The sequence below is a fragment of the Carettochelys insculpta genome, chromosome 7 (assembly GCF_033958435.1).
Source record: "Carettochelys insculpta isolate YL-2023 chromosome 7, ASM3395843v1, whole genome shotgun sequence".
NCBI classification, from domain to species: Eukaryota; Metazoa; Chordata; order Testudines; family Carettochelyidae; genus Carettochelys; species Carettochelys insculpta.
In genome coordinates, this window is record NC_134143.1 from 41,712,314 (window position 1) to 41,735,533 (window position 23,220).

Below are 23,220 nucleotides of genomic sequence, written 5' to 3' on the forward strand. Positions count from 1 at the left end.
GTGAGCAGGATTGGGACCTATCATCATTGTCATTATTTTTCAATTAGTATTACAATGCCTAAAATATGCAGTTGAAATTATTTCCCTTATGTGTTACACAAACACATAGAAAGAAATCGGCCTTGCTCTAAAGAGCTTACAATAAATTACATTTACTATTGCATATAAACTGTTAAAATTTCAAAATTAATGATAAATATATCAAGAATAGTGAAAGAGAACTAATTAAAGTGAAATATTTAGAAAGACATATTTCATTGCTATGTTTGTCACTTTGCGCAGCATACCTAATTTGAAGATTTCAGAGAACTTTAATGTAGTTAACCTTATCACTCTCTGCAGGGGAAGGGGTCATATGGACTGGAGGGAGCCTGCACAACACCTCCAGCCAATGGATGAAGGGCTCCTGAGGGGAGCCAATCAGATGGCAGCTTGCTGGAAGAGCCCTGGATATGAGGAGGAGGGCTGAAAGTAGAGCTGGGGCAGTTGGGTCCTGGTCAGGGAAGATGCAGAACCAGCTCCAAGAGAGGTCACCAGTCCCTTAGATAGGGTAGTGGTGGGCAGGCTAAGGGGAACTTGGGGAAGGTTCCAGCCTGACTCCTGCCAGACTGCTGGCTGTCAGATAGATGCCTGGAAAGTGAAAGGGCTCACTAGGGAAGTGGCCCAGGGAGTGAGATGTAGTCAGGGTAAAGAGGAGGGCAGGATAGGCTGCTGCCAGAGGGTCTTAGAGTAGTGGGTGGGCCTGACTCCCTTTCCTCCTCCCTTGTGCCACACCAACTGTGGCCAATATGGACTGTGGTTTGCTCCTGAGGTAGCTGGCCACATTGGTGAGTGCACTAGACCAGGACTGCTGAGACCCCTGGAAAGGGCAAGGGACTGTAGTGGACCGTGTGTTGAAGAGGACCCAGCAATCCTGGGAGTGTTGCGGGTCCTGAACAGAGCACAGACTAGAGCAGATAGAAATGGTGGATGACACACTGACCAGAGGGAGATGCAATTCTGGAGAACAAGGTGATTCCCTCCTCTATCAGCCAGAGGCACTCTGGTGGTGAGTTTGCCCTGTAACACTCTCAGGCTACGTCTACACGTGAAGCCAACATCGAAATAGCTTATTTCGATGTAGCAACATCGAAATAGGCTATTTCGATGAATAACGTCTACACGTCCTCCAGGGCTGGCAACGTCGATGTTCAACTTCGACATTGCGCGGCACCACATCGAAATAGGCGCTGCGAGGGAACGTCTACACGCCAAAGTAGCACACATCGAAATAAGGGTGCCAGGCACAGCTGCAGACAAAGTCACAGGGCGGACTCAACAGTAAGCCACTCCCTTAAAGGGCCCCTCCCAGACACAGTTGCACTAAACAACACAAGATACACAGAGCCGACAACTGGTTGCAGACCCTGTGCATGCAGCATGGATCCCCAGCTGCCGCAGCAGCAGCCAGAAGCCCTGGGCTAAGGGCTGCTGCCCACGGTGACCATAGAGCCCCGCAGGGGCTGGAGAGAGAGCATCTCTCAACCCCCCAGCTGATGGCCTCCATGGAGGACCCGGCAATTTCGACGTTGCGGGACGCGGATCATCTACACAGTCCCTACTTCGACGTTGAACGTCGAAGTAGGGCGTTATTCCGATCCCCTCATGAGGTTAGCGACTTCGACGTCTCGCCGCCTAACGTCGAAGTTAACTTCAAAATAGTGCCCGACGCGTGTAGCCGCGACGGGCGCTATTTCGAAGTTAGTGCCGCTACTTCGAAGTAGCGTGCACGTGTAGACACAGCTTCAGTGAGGTAAATGTCATTATTCCCATTTTACAGAACAGAAAACACAGGCACACCAACCTTTGCTTGAGAAAGAAAAGTGGAGAGCTTAACACAGCCCTGGCTGCCTCGGCAATCCAGGTTGGGAGAGTGGCTGTGTACATAACTGAGTTTCAATATTACTTCTGGCATGTAAGAGTTAGATGTTAAGGACAGAAGGGACCCATTTGATTATGTAATCTGATCCCGTGTTAACATAAGACATAGAATTTAACTCTGCTACGTTTATCACTTGTGTTTCACTAAAGCATATCTTTCTAAAAATTGTACAGTTTTTATTCGAAAACGTAAAGGAATGGAAAATCAACCTTGGTGCTTTGTTGCAATGGTTAAATAGCCTTATAGTTTAAATCTTCCCCCTACTTCTAATTCAAATTTGTCTGTCTTTAATTTCCAGGCATTGTTTTTTGTTGTGTCTTCCTCTGGTAATTTAAGCATGACTTTAATATTACATATTTTCTCCCCCTTCTCACTCCTGGAAAGTACAGTCACATCTTGATCTCCTTTTTGATAAACTAAACAGAATGAGTTGGTAGTCCAGACTTTCACTACGACCGGCAGGGGCAGTCCACACAGAGTTCTTCTTCTTTTGGTGTTGGTAGTGGGGGTTCAAGAGAGTCAGACTATTGTTCATAGGTGTGTTGGAAGAATTCCTTTAGACGGAGGCGGTGAAAGAAGGCTTCAAGGTCACCACAGAATTGTATTAAGTTTGTGGAGGAACAGGGGCAGAAGGAAAGACCCTGGGATAAGAGAGACTCTTCTGCTGGCCTGAGTTGGTAGTGTGGAGAAAGTGGGGCAGAAGGAAAGAGATTTAAGTGTCTTACTGTAAAGATTCTTCCTGTTGGTCTGGACCTTAGAGATTGTTTATATAGTGAGTTAATATCCAGTAAGGGGTGTGAATCTTCAGTGCGCCATGCATTAATTGTCCATATGGACTCTGCTGCTGTGTATTAAATGTCCCCTGGTGTGCATTCCTGCCAAGCACATTATGAGCTCTAAGTTGCCAAGTACTGACACCTCATATAGACATGCTTATCGATAAAGGGTCATGGCAAAATCAGTGGATCAACTTTATTCCTGGTGTAATTCCTATGAAGTCTTTCATTGTCCACTGAAGAGTCAGTTCATGAAACTAAAGTAGCAGTTCTCAGACTGTTGGTTGGGACCCCCAGTAAGGGTCAGAACCCCATTTTAATGGATCACAAGGGTTGACTTAGACTTGTTGGGGCCTAGGGCCAAATCTTGACCCTCACCACCTGGTGCTGAAACAGAAGCCCCAGTGCTTCAGCCCTGGGAGGCATATTGGGCTCAGGTCACAGGCCACCTGACTGGGGCTGAAACTTTTGAGCTTTGGTTTCCTGACTGGGGTGGCAGGGGTCCACTGGGCTCAGATGGGCTCAGGCTTCGGACCGTCTTCTGGGGTTGTGTGGTAACATCCCTTGTCAGAAGGGGGTTGTGGTGCATTAAAGTTTAAGAATCCCTGAACTGAAGAATACCGAGGATGATGTCAGCCCACTACAGCATGCCTTTAAAACAAATGAAGGGAGACTCTTCCCAGCCCAGCTGGGACAGAAGGAAAGAGAAGGTAAAGAAGAAGACAAAGTGTTAGCAAAAATGAGTGCAGGATGGATTGCACTGGAGCTCCCAGGGAAAAATGTTCTTCTTTCATGTTATGGCAACAGACTACATAACAATATTTGGATTAGGCTGCATGTGAAACCATGTTGTGGGCTCTGCTAAACCTAGTAAAAATAACAACAAAGTTCTGATGAAGCACTTTCAGGAATGCTGTGTTTTATGTATAGTTCAGTTTGAATTACAAAGCATGCATCTACTTAGAGGGATATGTGACTGTTACATTTCTTTTTTTAGATTCCTAGTTTCTGCATTTACATTTTGCTTTGCTGTCCTTAAAGAGTATGAGGTACTTCAGATGGGAGATCCTTATAATGGAAAATCCAGCTTTGTGCAGTATATAGCCCAAAAAACCTGTCTTGTCCACAGTAGATTGCAAGGCTGCTACTAGCAGATCAGACTCCTTTAGAGGTGTAGACTTCCTTCGAGCCCGCTTCTTACAGATGAACCAGAGATGTGTCTTCCATAAGATCCTTCAACATGCTGCCATGCACAGCTGAATGCAGTGCAGTTGTAGCTTTCCTGGTCCCATGATATGAGAGAGTCAAGGAGGGTGAGGTAATATCTTCATTGCACTTCAGTGCAGGTTTTGAGTGCTTGAGAAAATCAAACTGAGCTTCTCACGCAGCAGGCTGTTAATGTTATCCCTGCTGACTTGTAAGGTGGTGAAACCTTGTGCAGCATCACCTGCACCTCACGTACAGGAGACAACTCAAGATACTTGAATGATCAATTGTGCCTCCACAAGATCTTCCAAATCCAGTGAGATGACCAACACACCAAGCTAAGTGTTCTACCCCAAACCAAAACCACCCACACTGAAGCTATGATCATATGCCACCGACTCCATGGGGCTGATGGTGTTCTTCAAATGTCAGCATTTCAATTCCCAGACCGGGTTATAGTCTCATATCTGAGCCAAGGCAAATGAACAAAGGGTGAGGGGAAAAGTGCTTCAAAGACGCTCTCAAAGCCAACATGAAGAAGTACAATATGGACACAAACTCCTTGGAAACCCAAACCTTCAACTGACCAAAATGGGAAAGGACCTTATGGCAAATATCCCAGTATTTCAAGATCCAACAGCAAGGTGATCATCCATCCTGTTTTCACCAGGACAGTCCCATATTTTAGGCAGGTGTCCAACCTTTTTTACAAACAAGCGAATTGTCCGGTACAGTCACTCCTCTTGCTGAGCTAACCTTTCCTTAAGTCAACACAGCTGCAGGTAAAATCAATCGGGAGCTGGCTGGACAGCTCACGCCGCACATACTGACCAGCCAAGACAGGCAGCAGCAGGAGAGGGAGCCAGGGGCCCTGCCACAGACGGTAAGGCTGGGTATGTTGGGGAGGAGGATGGTGTGTTTTGTCCCCACCATCAGATTTTTAGGGGGACCTGGTACCCCAACAGTGCTGGGCAGCTCCTCTGTGTGGCAGCAGCCCCTGCAGCTGGGGAGACAACTGTAGGGAGGTAGCCCAACCCCCACCCCAGGAGAGCCTCCTGTGGGCTGCCCCCCACCTTCCCCAGGGCAGCCTCCTCTGCAGCTAGGGAGCCCCCGCAGCTGGGTAGCTCTTCCATGGGGCAGCAGCACCGTAGCCAACACCCATGCATGGGGAAGCCACAGAGCTCTCCTGAGGGGCAGCAGCACCATTGGCAGTGCCCCAAGGGGTGGACCAGCCACCATCGGCAGCCAGAGAGCCCCCCTACCTGGCAGGGCGGCAGCCCCGTGGCCAAAGCCCTGAGGCACGGTGCAACTGGGGAGGCCCCCCTCAGGGCAGCAGCCCCATTCCCAGCACCCAGAGGCGTGGGGCAGCTGGGAGCCACAGCCACACCCTTCCCCTGGCAGGGCAGCTAGGGAGAATCCCTTCAGTATTCCTGGAGCCCAGTAGTGCAGGGCAGCTGGCAAACTCTCCCTGCTTTTTTGCAGGGCAACCGCCCCTGCAACCACAGAGTTCCCCTCGGGGGTGGCAATCCTGTTTTGGCACCCCATGGCTTGGGGAAGCCAGGGAGCTGCACTTGCTAGGCAGCTACAGCCGGGGAAGCCCCATCCAGCCCCTCCCCTCCCAGCAGGGTGTCCCGTATTTGGCAAAGGGAAATATGGTCACTCAATCCAACAGCAACAATGGGAAATGGACTAATGGGGAAGAAGGACAGAATGTGCTGCAGCTAGATCCAGATCCATCCCTTCCATTGGGAAATGTTTGCCCCCACTGTGTCAAGATCTGTGGATACCAGATTGTTTTCCATAAAATGACAGCCAGCTATCAATGCTGGATCTGCAGGCGGGTAATGAGACCAATCTCCTAGAACTCTGAGGGATCACCAATGATTTTATTGACTTCTGTTGGTGAAGGAGACACGCTTTCAAGCAATGCAGAGCTCTTCAAGTCTGGGAAAGGTAGTCCCAGTATGACAGCAAAAGGCAAGCTGCTGCTCATTGTAACAAGACACTGATGCTGTTATGAAGTGTTGTCCCTTTCTCATGGGCATGGAGTTTCCTGCCTGAAGTGGAACTTGCATAGCTGTGTTGTTCAGAGGGAGGCAAGAGTTCTGGAGCTTGAACAGGGTGCACTTTGTATGCTGTAGAGTACAGTTCAGTCAGGACTGCCTGCATGCAACCACTCAAAGGATTCCTGGTGGAAGGAGCCTGAGGAATCACTACTGCATGGATCCACTAATCTAACAGTTCTCAACTTTCACAGACTACAGTATCCCTTTCAGAAGTCTGATTTTACACACCCCTAAGTTTCACCTCACTTCGAAACTTCTTACTTACAAAATCAGACATAAAATTCCAAAAGTCAGTCCTGGGGGAAATCTGCAATTTTACTATAGCTTCAAATGCAACAATTGCAGGTTTTCCTCCACGACTAAAATGTGTCAAAGCACCCTATTACTGGAAAATTGCTTATTTTCTCACTTTCACCATATAATTATAAAATCAGCTGAAATATAAATATTGTATTTACATTTCACTGCTTACAGCAGTATAAACAAGTCATTGTCTGTATGACATTTTCATTTGTACTGATTTCAATAGTGCTTTTTATGTAATGTTGTAAAACTAGGCAAATGTCTCGATGGGCTGATGCACCCTCTGGAAGACCTTTGTGTGCCCACAGGGGTACGTGGGCTCTTGGTGAGAGTCACTGTTCTAGCCTGTTGCCAAGTTTTTATGCTGAGGAAAAAGGTTTTGTATTCTGTCTGGCAAACCAATCCATTAGAGAGGCAATATTTTACCACTGATGAAGCCCTGAGTTCCATTGTTTTAAAATTACTCGTTTACTTGAACCATTGATTATCCCAACCCCTCTTTTGAATCTATATGCCAGCAATATTGTGAACCTTATGAAAACACTAAGGACCTTTAAAATATATCTTCCATTTTAAATTATTAATAGTGAGACTTTTTGGTAAGAAAATCATGTCTAGTAGTTACAGACAATGCCACGATTCTTAGTTTAATTTTTTTACCCTGAGGACCTTTAAAATATATCTTCTATTTTTGATTATTTATCAAAATGTGTTTCGCCACAGATATTATAAATGTTTAGTTTATCACAGTCGTATAAAAGAAAAGTGAGACAAATTACATTTTCCAGGTCTTTCTTGTGCTATATTCTGCATCTGCGTCCTTTCTGTGAATCTGTATAAAATTCAGTGTGGTTTGTGGATTTGCAGTGGCATACTCATGCTTCAATCATTGCCATATTTGACTTACTCATTGCCACTGCAGTCACTGTTATTTTTCTGGCTGAACAGAGCAAGCTATAGCCTACCGTGTCCCCCATCAGAGTGCCTCATCCGCTTCTAAACCCCTACTATCTTGGTTTTGCTTGTGATTCTGATTAGACAGCAAGTGATTCATAATTTTCTTCCTTGTTTTCAATGAGGTTTGTAAGGGTAGGCTTACATGGCTGGCATGATTTAGGCATTGTTTTCAGTACTTGAGAAAATCTTCACCTGGGTGTGCAACTGAAGGCACATTGGCAGACATGTTTCAGAACGGGCAGAGATGAGCTTGTACTGTGCAGCTGGCTCATATTAGCCTCTAGTTTGTTTTCACTGTGATATTTATAAATGAAGTCCACCCCAACTGATCCTTTGAAGCAGAACTATATATACCAGTGCAGAAATGTGCTGTGTGTTTGGTTTTATAGAAAATTATCCATAAAACTGACTGAGCTTTATAAGCAGTGGTTGCTAAATCTGAATCTCACTGTGTTCTTTTTGTGTTCTGCTCCACTATCGCTACTGGTAGGTGGCTACTGTAACCTGGCAACACGAAGAATTGCAGTCATCTACGTTCTGCTAAACCTCTTAAGGCTTAACTGCCAACTCCGGTCATTAGCTTTTCCTTTAGCATTTGCTGTGCATCTTCCTTAACTTTCAAATGTGGATGGTACATGTATTAAGTACTTGTTTCCCCTTTTACTGTGCTGCTGTTGCATGAAGTAGCTAAAGCAGGACAGAGAGCAACAACGCTCCAAAAACAAAGAAGTGGAATGGGGCCAGTCTACTCCTTGGAGACAGGAACTTGTTTGTCTCAGTGTTTTCTGCTCTTTGTCTTAGTCTCTCTCCCTTTGAGGGAATCTTTTTGACTTTCACTCCCTTTCTTCCAGAGTCAAAGTTTGCATTATTTTAAGCAAATCAGATTTTTAGTGTTTTGTACCTTTGAAGAGTGAGGGTGTAAATTGATATTTCTCCATTTATTGTTAAACTCTTGCTAAATAATCTATAATGCAGACTGCATCTACTTCTGCTAGTAATTTATTTTCAAACAGGTAATTTTCTTGAATATGTTTCTTTGAAGTTGCTTGGTGAACATCTTGTTTAAATGACCATTTTTCAGTGGATCGGGGAGCTCTGATTGGATGTATCTATCACATGGTATCACTTCTGTTACTTGATTGTGCTTCTAGTGCAGCTGTACATGTTTATGAAGTAAAAACTGCATTCAACACATGTTCATAACTAGGTGGTTAAAATTTTCTGTTGCTGTGACTATTCCCATAGTAAACTATTTGAGGAAAGCAAACAAAAAATTTCAGGAATCATAGCCAAATTTTTAAAAATAATTTAATACGTTTTGAGGTACTAACTATGCTCTTTTAACAATATTTGCATATCCATATTAGCACAATATGTTTTCAATACTAATGTATAGCAACATGTTAATAAGCTGTGTGTGGATTGAGACTACATTTCTCTGCTGAAATATGTACTACTATAATTGTCATTATTTTATTTTGCTTTAGAAAAAATAGCAATCCCTTCTGTGCTCACTTAATACATTCAGGCACATAGGACCTGCTTCACTTCAATGGATCAGGACCTGAATATCTGGTCTGGCAGATGGATAACAGTCATAATCACATATAGGTTACTGCATGAGCTATTACTATGGCACCTACAAATTCAGGGCTGGGGGGGTAGGTTTCTAATGACAAGCATATCACTCCTGTGTTGCAATAGTGCTTAGAGCAAAATGAATTTTGAGATCAGAGATTTCCAGAAATCTCTGAGTCTGAGTGTACAAAGCCTGTGCTGACCTTTTAACAAATTCTGCAGCAAATGCCAAATTCAAACCAGCTGAGGGTCTGTTTTACCTCACCCTCAAACACGAGAAAGTCCTTTTAAAAACAACCAGTTCTGAAAGGTTACCCTTTCTGGAGCTGCAGTCATTGAGAGCCAAAAATTCCTTGTGCTTGTACAGGATGGCTAGAACAACCCCTGAGCTGATTTGATAGTTGATTATCTAATGGACTATCATAGGGAATGTCAGCTTTCAACTGGAAGGTTCTTATTTACCCCCTGATTTGGACTAACGACTCCATAAGGATATGGCTGTGGAGAACCTTCTTTTCTATGCTACAGCAGTAGTGTTGACTGCAGAGCAGCCCTGGCTTTTTCTCTCACTAAAGGCTGGGCAATTTGCATTGTATTCGGTGGAGTTCCACCTGTAAATGAAAGAAGAATCAGCCCCTCATCACACCTGTGTTGTGATGCGGACTACAGTGCCTTATTGTCTACACTGATACTTTTTCTGTTGCTTGATTCCTTGGATCTGCTGTAACATAGTTCCCATGTCAATGATAGAAATGTCTACATATGACAGGAAATGTATACAGAAAATGTTGCCTAAACACATTCTGTGTTTTAATTCAGCAATAAACAGAGGTGTGCACCCTATTTGCAGCAAAAACTGAAAATATCTAAAATTTGCCTCTGTTCAGGTTTTGTTACTGTTAAAACTAAACTCTTCTGTGACACACTTAGGATTCTTATTTTTTTATTTTTAGTATTAGAAAAGTAGATACCAGAGAATATTAGAGAATGAAAAAGAATGTGAGTTTTAGTTATTAAAATTGTAGTTTCTATTCTTCATGATTGTAGGGGTATGGGGCTAAGGGGAGCTTTGAAATGTAAGCTGGAAAAGCTCAAAAAGCAGAAGGCAAATAAAAAGAATCCAACATTTTTTAATGGCTTAAAATCAAGAGTATTAGCAATCTCATATTTTGGTGGGGGGGAATAATTTATGATTTTTGAATACCTGGAACTGGCAATACTGTTAAAGTTAAGCATGGGTTTAAGTGCGTTAAGATTAACTGGTCAGATTGAATGCTGATTACCTTTAACAGATCTAGCCCTAGTATTCCTACTTAGAATCTGTTGGGGGTTTTTGTCTTGAAAATTCAGACAAACAGCTAGGGACAGAAAAGATTTTAAAACAGAAAACAATAGATATACATACAAAATATGAGAAGACAGTCTGGTGTTCAAGGCCTGTGTGGGTCTGTTTTAATTAAGAGTAAGGGACCACATCCTATATAAAGAAATGCCTCAGGTTTCCTCTCCCCCTACCCCATATCTTCCAAGAAAATTTGGCTATAGCTACCCTAGGTTCTGGGAAGAGGTACAGACGACATATGCTTAGTTGGAGAGGAAATATGTCTTCAGTGAAACAAAATTTTTTTTTATTCCAAAAAGTTGAAAAAGCCACGAGGGGAGAAACTGTTCTGGATTTGATTTTAACAAATAAGGAGGACTTGGTCGAGAATTTGAATGTGGGAGGCTGCTTGGGTGAAAGTGATCATGAAATCATAGAATTCACAATTCTAAGGACTGGTAGGAGGAAAAACAGCAAAATAGAGATGATGGATTTCAGGAAGGCAGATTTTGGTAAACTCAGAGAGCTGGTAGGTAAGATCCCATGGGAGGAAAAGCAACTGAGGAGAGTTGGCAGTTTTTCAAAGAGACATTATTAAGGGCCCAAAAACAAGCTATTCCCCTATGTAGGAAAGATAGTAAATATGGGCAAAGACCACCTTGGCTTAACAAGGAGATCCTGCATGATCTCAAACTAAAAAAGGAATCCTATAAAAATGGAAACTAGGACAAATTACAAAGAATGAACATAGGCAAATAACACAGGAATGCAGGAGTAAAATTAGAAAGGCTAAGGCACAAAATGAGCTCCAACTAGCTACAGGCATAAAGGGTAACAAGAAGGCCTTTTACAAATATATTAGAAACAAGAGGAAGACCAAGGACAGGGTAGGGCCATTGCTCAGTGAGGAGGGAGAAACAGTAATGGGGAACTTGGAAATGGCAGAGATGCTTAATGACTTCTTTGTTTCGGTCTTCACAGAGAAGTCTGAAGGAATGCCTGACATAGTGAATGCTGGTGGAAAAGGGGTAGAGTTAGTTTTTGAAATAAAAAAAGAACAAGTTAAAAACCATTTGGAAAAATTAGATGTCTGCAAGTCACCAGGGCCTGATGAAATGCATCCTAGAATCCTCAAGGAGCTGATAGAAGAGGTAGCTGAGCCATTAGCTCTCATTTTTGGAAAGTCATGGGAGACAGGAGAGATTCCAGAAGACTGGAAGAGGGCAGATATAGTGCCCATCTACAAAAAGGGGAACAAGAACAACCCAGGAAATTACAGGCCAGTCAGCTTAACTTCTGTGCCAGGAAAGGTAATGGAGCAGGTAGTTAAGGAAGTCATCTGCAAGCACTTGGAAGGTAGTAAAGTGATAGGGAACAGCCAGCATAGTTTTGTAAAACACAAATCATGTCAAACCAACCTGATAGCTTTTTTTGAAACGATAACGAGACTCGTAGATAAGGGAGAAGCAGTGGATGTGGTATACCTAGACTTTAGTAAAGCATTTGATATGGTCTCGCATAATATTCTTATCGACAAACTAGGCAAGTCCAACTTAAATGAGGCTGCAATAAGGTGGGTGCATAACTGGCTGGCTATTCGTACCCAGAGAGTAGTTGTTAATGGTGCTCAATCCTGCTGGAAAAGCATAACAAGTGGGGTTCCGCAGGGGTCTGTTTTGGGACCAGTTCTGTTCAATATCTTCATTAATGATTTGGATAGTGGCATAGAAAGTACGCTTATTAAGTTTGCAGATGATACCAAGCTAGGAGGGGTTGCAACTACCTTGGAGGATAGGGTCATAATTCAGAATGATCTAGATAAATTGGAGAAATGGTCTGAAGTAAACAGGATGAAGTTTAATAAAGATAAATGTAAGGTGTTGCACTTAGGAAGGAATAATCTGTTTCACACATACAGAATGGGAAAAGACTGTCTAGGAAGGAGTACAGCAGAAAGGGATCTAGGGGTTCTAGTAGATCACAAGTTAAATATGAGTCAACAGTGTGATGCTGTTGCAAAAAAAGCAAACATGATTCTGGGATGCATTAGCAGGTGTGTTGTGAACAAGACACGAGAAATCATTCTTCCGCTCTACTCTGCGCTGGTTAGGCCTCAGCTGGAATATTGTGTCCAGTTCTGGGCACCCCAATTCAAGAAAGATGTGGAGAAATTAGAGAAGGTTCAGAGAAGAGCAACTAGAATGATAAAAGGTCTGGAGAACATGACTTATGAAGAAAGGCTGAAAGAATTGGGCTTGTTTAGCTTGGAAAAGAGAAGATTGAGGGGGGACATGATAGCGGTTTTCAGATATCTTAAAGGGTGTCATAAGGAGGAGGGAGAAAACTTGTTCTTCTTGGCCTCTGAGGAGAGAACAAGAGGCAATGGACTTAAGCTGCAGCAAGGGAAGTTTAGGTTGGACATTAGGAAAAAGTTCCTAACTGTCAGGGTGGTCAAGTACTGGAATAAGTTGCCAAGGGAGGTTGTGGAATCTCCCTCGCTGGAGATATTTAAGAACAGATTAGATAGATGTCTATCAGGGATGGTGTAGATAGTGGTCGGTCCTGCCGTCGGGGCAGGGGACTGGACTCGATGGCCTCTCGAGGCCCCTTCCGGTCCTAGTGTTCTATGATTCTATGAAAATGCCTATTGACTTGAGTGGGGTTGGCATGTGGCTTTCTGAGCAATAATATGCCCTCTGCTGTAAGTGAGGCCAGGTCTACAATACCAGATTAGATCAACATTTTTAGACTGATTTTTTTTTAAGCATCTGGTTTTGTAAAGTTGAAGGTGCATGTCCCTACTGTGTAAATCAGTTCAATAGATCATGTTCCAGTAGGGTTGGTTCCTTCAACTCTGACAGTGAGGTACTGTGAGTAGCTATCACACAGTTCCTGCTGCCCCCTGTGTTAGGTTCAGTGCCTGATGGGACAAAAAAGTGCATCATGTACTTCTGGGTACCTGTCTTCACCCTCCTCCCTCCCATCGTACCTGAAAGCAATGGCAAACATTATTTTCAAGCCCTTTTTCCCCGGCTATCCATACAGATTGCATAGTTGGGTAAACATGGACCCTGTTTATCTTCAAACTACTGTGGCAAGCACTGTAAACATTTCACACATTATGCTGTGGTACATCCAGGGACTAACCAGGCGGTGCCTCAGTGAAGAAATATGTGAGGAGGCCATGAACAGAGCCATATCTGTACCAAATGACTGGAAGATAGATGATATGATGCCATTCTTTAAAAGAGCTCTAGAGTTGATCCTGGCAACTACAGCCCAGTAAGTCTAACATCATTACCAGGCAAATTAGTTGACTCTACAGCAAAGAATAAAATTGTCAGACATGTGGATGATAATTTGTGGAGAAAAGTCAACATGGTTTCTGATCTGTTTCATGCCTCACAAATCTACTAGAATTCTTTGAGGAGGTCAACAAACATGTGGACAAAGGGAATCTAGTGGATATAGTGTACTTAGATTTCCAGAAAGCCTTTGACAAGGCCCCTCACTAAAGGCTCTTAAGTAAAATAAGCCATCAGAAGATAAGAGGGAAGGTCCTCTCATGAACTGATAGCTTCTTCTGAACTCTGAACCATGTGCTGATATGCTAATGAGGTGCAGAAAATTTGCACCCATGCCTCATTGGCATCTTCCAGATAACTCATTACCGTGCTGCTTCCAGAAGAAGTGCCACATGTAGACACAGCCTTACCGTACAGCAGCAGTTAACAAAATCAATAGAATGTTAGGAATCATTAAAAAGGGATAGAGAATAAGACAGAGAATATCTCATTGCCTCTATATAATCCATGGCATGCCCAGATCTTGAATACTGTGAGCAGATGTGTCACCTCATCTCAAAAAGATATCTTGACATTGGAAAAAGTTCAGAAAAGGGCAACAAAAATGACTAGGAGTTTGGAACGGCTGCAATATGAGGAGAGATTAAAAAGACTAGGTCTTTTCAGCTTAGAAAAGAGGAGACTAAGGGAGGATATAATAGAGGTCTGTAAAATCAGGACTGGTGTTGAGAAAGTAAATAAGGAAAAGTTATTCATTTCTTCTCGTAACACAAGAACTAGGGTCATCAAATGAAATTAATAGGCAGCAATAGTACTTTTTGGTTGGTTGGTTTTATTTTGTTTTTTGTAGAAGAAGAGAAGCCAGTATTGAAGATGCTATTGAGAGACCCCCAACCTACTGCCAGGGTTCCTGCAGCTGGGGCTGCTAGTGGGAGGGTGGGGGTTCCAGATCTCAGCCTGTGCTGCTGCAGGGCAAGTGGAGGCTCTGGCCCCCAACCCCATGGCAGCCTCCTGGCCCCATGTTCCTGTTGAGAAATCAAGTGAGTTTTTTGGTGAACACAGGGAGCAGAGACAGAAAATGAGTTCAGGGCTTTAGCTCTGGTGAGGAAGAAGAGCAGGCAACGGCAAAAGGTAAATTACAATCACCCTGTTCAGCAGTCACAGCTGTGGGAACAACAGCCTTCTGTTCTAGGAGTCATCCCTGGGAGTAGAATCCACGGGTGTCCTTGACTTTCCTCCCCTGCACTGTGGGGTTCCTGGGAGAGGAGGCTATGGAACTTGGTGAGGAAGGCAGGTGGTTCAGTATGGGGCGCAGAGGGAGTTCTGTGCTCTATCGTCTCCTGTGCCTCTAGCAGGTGCCTCAGCAGCTCTGTTTGCTGCCCCACAAGCCTCATTAGCTCTTTCTGTGTCTTGGCTTCATGTTCCTTGAACACTCTCTTCTCCCACTCCATTCACATCTCCCACAGCATCCTTTTCCTCCATACGTTTAATTGCACCCTGTCGATGCACATGGACTGCATTTGCTCATTAAATGTGTCATCCCGATTATGGTTTTTTCCCCTTGGGATTTGTGAAAGCCAAATAGCTGGAGGAGACAATGGAGTTGGCAACAGACTCACTGTTTCAGCTATTGTAATGAAAAAAATTAAAGGCAAACTTCAAAGGAGATACATTTCAGTATTCAGAAAAAGTAAAGGGTAGACTTTATAGAAGACTCACTGTAGAACACAGAACCTAATCTCTTGCCATGGTCTCAACCCTATGGTCTGTCCCAAACAATAGGAACATGTTACATACAAGGCCAAAGTTATCTATTTACGCGTTTACAAACATCAGGTACAACACACAGATCTTAAGGGAGCAGCTGGACTCAGTTTGGTGGCAGGAATGGTAAGCAACAGGTTGGGCCTTTGCCTCTCTCTGCTTTGAAAGCATGTATGACACAGTGGCTGAAAACTGCAGCTCCCATGGCTAGGTGATCATCTATGCTTGCAAAGGAGAGCCTGGGTTGTGAGGGGTTGTGCTGAGAGGAGAGGGGCCAGTTGTGGTGACAGGGCCTGGACTCAAGCAGCCACTGTGTGTTTGCCACCCCACCATTTGCCAGGAGGGTGCTACTTTCCCTTTGCACAGGAGAAGGGGTGGGGCTAATTGTGGCAGCAGGGCAGGGGCTCAAGCAGTCACTGTGTTCTCCAGTCCCTGTTTTCCAACACAGCATAACTTTCTGTTCCCACAGGAGACTGATGGGGTAGGAAGGCCAGGTGTGGCAGCAGGGGATCACATGACCAGCAAACCATGCTTTGTTGGGGATGAACAAATGGAGGTGTAGTGCCTTAGTGGCATCAGTTACATAGCTTCCCTTGCTTCATCCAGGTTGCCATGTGCGATATCGGTTTTCTCCAAATCACACAGAATAATAAGGAGCAGACGCTGACTGAATGCGGCCAGAAACCTGGACCTTATCCTGCAATGCTTTGTGCTGTAATGCTGCCAGATCATCACTGCAGGCTTGGTGTAGAAAGGTGTCCTACCGTGGAGGATGGAATAAAGCAGGCCTCCCCAGCAATCTTGTGAGACAATGAAAGAGTACCTCTGTGAGCTTTATGGAGCTGGGCAGAGAGGATTCCCACTTTGTCTCCAGACACATTAATAAACTGTTCTGTGGAGCCCCTGCCACGCAGGCAGAGTGGCCACCACAAATCTCATGCAGTCAGCTTATCCCACTTGTGGCATGACTAAAAAGGTGAACTCACTAGAAGTTCCCTCTGTGCCATCCGCATCCAGCAGCAACATGTCCTGGGAAGAAAGAACTGGCTCCAAAGTTTTAAAATGGTCCTGGATGTCAGAGATTGACTGTTGCATGTTGAGCATTGTCCTCCTCCTCTTCTCATCCACAATGTCCTCCTTGTTATTGCCTGAGGCTGCCTGAAGAGTCACTTGGGCCTTATCCATGGACAGCTTGGGACTCTGCCCATGCAGCTGCTCAGAGAAGTATCGTGTTTGTGGCTTTGATCCAGACTGTCCAGTTACCTCCTTTGTATTCTGGTACTCCTGCCTTAGCTCCTTTATTTTCACGTGGCATTGCTGGATATCCCTGGGGTATTCTTTTTCCAGCATACCTTGTGCAAATTTGGTGTAGATATCAGCATTTCTTCTGCTGCTTCACAGTTCTCCCCACACAAAAATCAGATCCAGGCTTACAAGCTCCATGCTAGAGCTCATTTCTGACTCTGGACTTTCATGGTCAGGCATGTGGCTGAGGTGTGCTGCTGTGCTTGCCATGATGGCCAACCAGGAAATGAAATTCAGTTTTTCACAGGGCTCTTCCTGTGCACCTGAAGAGCAGCATAGTTGAAAGTGCTGACCAGAGCCGTCATAATGGGGCACTGTGGGACACAGTGGGTTAAAGAAGATTGATTTTTCATAGCTATTAGTCTGTACTACCCCAAAGTCAACCATACAGGATTGAATTTACCATTATTCCTCTCTTCAGGCAGTAGTATAGAAATCGACTTTAACAACCCTAAAAGTCAGAGACAGGCTTGGCAGTTTGGACTCGTTTAGAAAATCAATATGGCTAAGCTCAACCTGAACTCACAGCGTAGACCATTCCTGAATGTGTTACTTTCAAGACCCTTTGGAGAGCAATATTGTTTCAATATTTAATCTATTTTTTTCCTTTGTGTGGCATAATCAAATATTAAAAACATGATTTGCTTATGACAATCTATAGGTAATTGGTTATTGGAAATGGTAGGATGACTTTTGAAGAGAAATTTCTTTGTGTATTTCTAATAGACACTGTCAAAAGTGATGTGAGTGATGGGTTGCTGGGTTAAGGTTAGATACGTCCTTACCTCATATACGGCAGCACAGAGGGATCTGCAAACAAAAGGTAAAATGGCAATCATGTAACTATTAATGTCAGGACATAGGTGAGCATTCCTGTACTGCTTCCTGTCAGTTCCTGGCCTGGGCTGGGGAAACTAATGGTCCAACCAGCAGACCAAATTTGATGATCCTGTCAGGTACCACCTGATACACATTGCACATACATTAAGCAGTAGAAACAGAGAGGTAGCTGTGTTGGTCTGTATTCTAACAAAACAAACCAGCAGTCATGTAGCACTTTAAAGACTAACAAACTAGTTTTTTGGGTGATGAGCTTTCATAGGGCAGACCCACTTTCTCAGATCTGGAGCTATAAGAAGTGTGAAACGTGGAATGAAGTCTGGGTTTGTTAACAATTTGTTTAAGGCTATGAACTTGAACCCACTTTTGGAGTGGACTTGGATGACATATGGTCTGTGTAACTATGGGCAAAGTTGGATTGCATGGGAGAGAGGGAGAATTTGGCTTCAGATAAATAGACAATCGTTTATTATTGTGTGATAACGCAAAACTCCAAAAGTGTTCAGTCTGCCTTTCGGATTCCAATTTGAGTTTGCAGTGCCGGATGTTAGTACAAAAATCTTTTCTCTTAAAAATTGAGCCAATTTGATCTGTAAGTCACTGACAAGCAAACTGCATGGCGCCTATACTGCCATTCTCAGACTCAGTTTACAAAGTAAACTTTGGGTTAGGTCGTCATCTGGCATAAACTGAAATAGCTCTATTGACTTAAATGCAGATACACTGATTTACACCAGATGACAACCTGTCCCTTTAAGTGTAACTCTGAAATGGGAATTCTGAGTTGACACAATGGCAGCTACTGATGCAATGGTATCCTTGAATTCCCCTTAATATTATGCAGACTTTGGTGTTCGCTTTATGTTTTTGACACTAACACTGCTTTTATGGGTTATTTGATTAATACGAGTCAAGGGCGTGTGAAGCACTACATTTGTTTTAATTCACAACAGCTCCATTTTAGCTTTCTCTCAGTTTGAACATCATTGTGCTATGGAAGCTACATTATTTAGTGAGCTTACAGTAGAGTCTGCTACACTCAGGAGAACAATCCAAGCAAGAATCATGGGCCTAGCATTTCCATGAAGTTTCCAGAGCTAAACTAAGAACATTAAAATAAACTGGGCTGTGAGCCAATGGCAATATTTATGTAGCCGATAATGGCAGCATGGCCCCACTGAGACTCTGATTCAACTGCAGTTGTAATGGTCCTGTTTGTCATTTAAAAAATATTTCTCAAAAGCAGTTATGAGAACATTTTTAAAAATAAGGTCACAATAATAAGTACCAGTAGCTCATGTTTCTAGATACTATGTGTGAGTAGATCACCCCAGGATTTCCCTTTGCTTCTTTTATGTTTCTGTGGACCACTCCTAAAAATGTCACCACCCAGTCCATTCCCACTCAAAGCAGGAAGTTAAAAACCACTACCATGCAAAATCATGGACAATCTTTGGGGCCCACAAAACCTATGGTGATGAGTTCCCTAACTTTGGTACTCTTTAAAATTTCAGTTCTAAGCTAATCCTAGGCTCAGAAATAATTTTTAAATTGAGTTTCTATTTTTATTTGTTGTGGAAGTATATTTAATTTTTAAATGAAAATTACTACTAATATCATTTCAGTTATTCACACTCTCTGTTACAGCCACCCAGTATCTCCTGGACAGCCATGATCAATTCATTGCTGTTGGGGGAATTGTCCAGGCTGCCATCTGCAGTGTCAGCATTGATGCATATTCCTTTGCTGGCAGCTAAGCCAATCATTCAATGAGCTGGTACAGCAGCTGCCAGTAATAAAAGGATAACTTAGTAGAAAAACTAATTCAGCTATAAATAGATGGCAAGAGCATGACTGAAGACAGAATCTGCCTGTGCACCTTTAACAATAGCACTGGCTGCTGCTACCTGAATGGATCCAATTTGGGGACAGAAGGGCAGGAGAATTGGCCTCCGCACCATCAACACTGGCAGAAGCTGTAGCATAGCAAAGGTGGGTAAGCAGAGATATCTATCCAGCCATCTCTTACCTTCTTGAGACAAGTGAAAGAAGAGGCAATATGGGGCAGAAAAAAGAAGACTTGGCATATCCCTGCTTTACCAGGTGCAACAGCGCCCCTTGGAATATGGGGAAACAGGGAGGCATTAAAGGAAGGAAGAAGATGGGAGAGCCTGAATGAAAGAAAGGAAGCATGGGAGGCTGTCTAGGAAGAGATCATGAAGTGAGGTACTATGTCCACTAAGGTATTTTTCACTATTGCATAGCATAGAATAGCACGACCAGTGCTAGTAAACATGGAAGCACAATTGCAGATTATTTTCAGGAGTTCTTATTAGGTCATCTAACCATAATGATCCCAGACTGATCCCTGCTCTACCCTCATCTTCTGCACTGATTATCTCCTGTCTGTATAGTCCTGAGGAGTAAGGAATGGTATCATGGAAGCAGCTGACAGTTCACCTGCCTCCCCCCTGCAGCAGAAGGGACAGATTTCTGCCAACACCCAGAGCAAAACTGACTGCTTAGTTCCCTTATAACGTGATCAGTGCATTACAGCATGCAAAGTATTACACATTTTCAGTCCGTGAAATGGTGAACAAAATTTTGTTTCAATTGACATTTCAGTGTATGTTGCTTGAACTTGATGAGAGCATTATGATATGCCGTGTCTTTTCAGTGCTAGAGCATTCATCTACATTGATATAGAGGTTTGTAATAGCATCTAAAAGGTCCCATAGTGAATCTATAATGTAAACATCTGTTTACTGTCCCTGTACTGCTATGGTGTCTGCCATGTTTATTCTGTGGCAGAGAATTTCAGTTTCTAGACCTTTCAAGCTAGCACTTGGCATTAGTATTATATTCATTAAAAGATTATAGATGCATTTCACATGCACATTTATATAATGTATTTAGCCTACCAAGAATTTCATTAAAAAGTTATTATGATTGTTCATAAACTGTTTTTATAGTTTATTAAATTGTATGCAATTAAGAGTATTCAGAAGCTAACACCTCCTGCATATGCAGTGAAAGGAATTAATTACAGTTGTAAATTTAGAAAACATTTTAAAAGCACATTACACTGAAAATCCCCAAACTTAAAAGTTTTCATAAGAAACAAAGAATGTATAAACAGATTATTCCATAAAGTTGTTCTGGTGAAAATCTGAGGACAAGTACATCGATAAATTAATTCAAGTAGGATAATTATGCTTTTAACTTCTGTACCAGAAGTTAAGTATCAGGGGAAAACATAACACAAGCTATAAGCACATGTGAGTTATAGCTATACCAGAGAGTCTGGTGACAAATATGTGTTTTGTCAATATACTGTTGATAGATCTCAGCACTTTTGTCAACAGCCTTCTGCCTCTCTTCCATAAGGCAGAATGTCTTTCTCAACAGAATCTGTTGAGCAAAAAAAATAGCCATGTGGACATTCCAGGGGGCCCTCTGTTTGTGGACAGGGCTTCTGGGTCACCAGGCAGCCCTGTCTGCTGTGCTTCCAGCTGGCCATTCTGGCAAGAGAGTGGCCGCTCTGTTGATAGAGCGGATCGGCAGAGATCTGCTTTCATGTGTGACCACGATCTGTCGACAGAAGTTTTATCAGAAGATATGTTCAGATAATAATTTCTCTTGACAGGTCATTGTAGCGTAGCCATAACTGTGATGTACAATACACACCCCACTACACACACAACAAGGGGTTGAGGGATTATTTTGGGCTCAGACAGCCCCCATCCCCAACACTGCAGCAAATGCTTCATCTGCTCGAGCAATTACAAGGCAGGGAATTAACTAATTTGGGTGTCAGATCTCGCGGTGGACAGAGGAAAGCCTAAGAGAGTCTGATACAGCTGCCCTAAGGGACCTGCTCTGTGGGAAGGGGAGGACTCACCCTAGAGACTACCAGGGAAGAATGTACCCTTTGTATATAGTTAGCCACCTCTTACCTATTGTGATTTACGTTTCCCCACCAAGGGAAAACTGTAGACTAAGCTGATGAGGGTAAGAGGGGGTAGGGAGGACAGCCTTAAGCAGCCTTGGTTGCCAGACTACTACTTGTCCAAAGGACCCTGACGTGGAGCCCAGTGGAGTGGGAGGGCCTGGGTTCCCCTCCCCACAACCCTCTTGGCAGGCAGGAGTTGCAGCCATGACCACTACGCCATACTCGCCAAGGGGGAATCCACAGAGCGCAGCAGCAAAGACAGGTGGGTATTCTAACAATGAAAGCAATAGAACCATGGTTTACATTCTCTTTAAACTATAGTGACCCTTGCCTGTCAGGTTTGTTTTGTATAAGCTGGTAGCATGTGGGCAGAACACAGCACATTTCAGTTTTAAAGGACAGTAAAACATATACCTGCATTCCCTCATTTCTTTATATGCAGGTAGTTTTGTGCACAATAGACACAGCATTGTTGTATATTTGTTCATGTTGAACACTGAAAAGAAGTCAGTGACAAGTCAGTATTTTTGAATTATTTTTAGGCATCCGCAGTGCACCTAACATTGTGTGGAACGTGAACAAGACATGGGCCATGCATCAAAGATCTTACAATCTAAGCAGTAGTGTAGTAAAGTGGAACAAAAGCCACAATCTTGCAACTGCATTTCTTCACTTCCACTCCTGTGCCTGCATAGCCACCTACCATACTCTGGTTCAACAAGAATTTATGGTCTTGAGGTAGGAGTTAATAGGTGAAATCTGTGGCAAGGTCAACCAAAATAAATCAGCTTGTTTCCCTTAAACATAAGAAAAGACTACCATATTCTATTAGCTGGTCATTGTAGAATTTACAGTACAGGCTGAACTTCTCTACTCTGACACTCCCTGGTCTGGCAACATCCATGGTCTGCCATGACTTTAGACGGATGTCCACTTATGAGTATAGCCACATTTGCCACATTCCCATGAAGTTTGTTTATAGCCACTAGGCCTGGCTCTCAGTATTCTGTTATTTATCTCTAATTTACCCCTGAATGTCTTCTGCAAGTCTAGTAAGTAGTGCAAGTGTCAGTAATGCTGTTAGACAATATTGACTTCCTGTGGTTCAGCAAATTCTCTTGTTTGGCACCAGTCAGGTCCCAAGGGTGTTGGACTAGAGAGGTTCAACCTGCAGTGTATTGGGATGTCTGAGACCATGCTGTTAGATTTTAAGAGTTATTTTAATATAAGGCAGAATAAAATTTAAGGGTGGCAGAATCTGCCTATGTTCCACATTTTATTTTAAAGGGATTAGTAGAACAGCAAGGTAATACAGAGCATTTGCAAGGGTGGCACTACCAAGTCCAAAGTAACAAACAGATGAGGACAGTGAAGGACTGAGATATAAAAAGACTGTTCACTGCAGTGAAATTAATGTGAAACTCCACTTACATCTACTTTTCAAACTACAGGTTGTGTCTTTTTAGTCCAGCACCCTCGGGACCTGATCAGCGGTGAACAAGAGAATTTGCTGGACCCGGGTGGTTAGTATTGTCTAGCAGCATTGGCAACACTTCCACTGCTTACTGGGCTCTTAGAGGACATTTATGGGTAAATTACAGCAAAATAACAGCACAGGACACTAGTGGCTGTGAACAAACTTTATGGGACCATGGGACACTTGGCCACACCCATGAGTGGTCATCCAGCTAACTGTAATCATGCTGGATTACAGATGTTGCCAGATGAGAAAGTGCCGGGCTAGAGCGGTTCAGTCTGTAGGGTACTATGCTGAGCCCTCATTTAATAATACTGAATTCCAGTCAGACTAGAACTGACCTTGAAAAGATTAGGTGTTATATTTCACATTATATAAAATTTAGTGTTTTATTATAATTATTGAGAAATTATACACTGAATATTATCTTTCTATCCAAAATACATTTA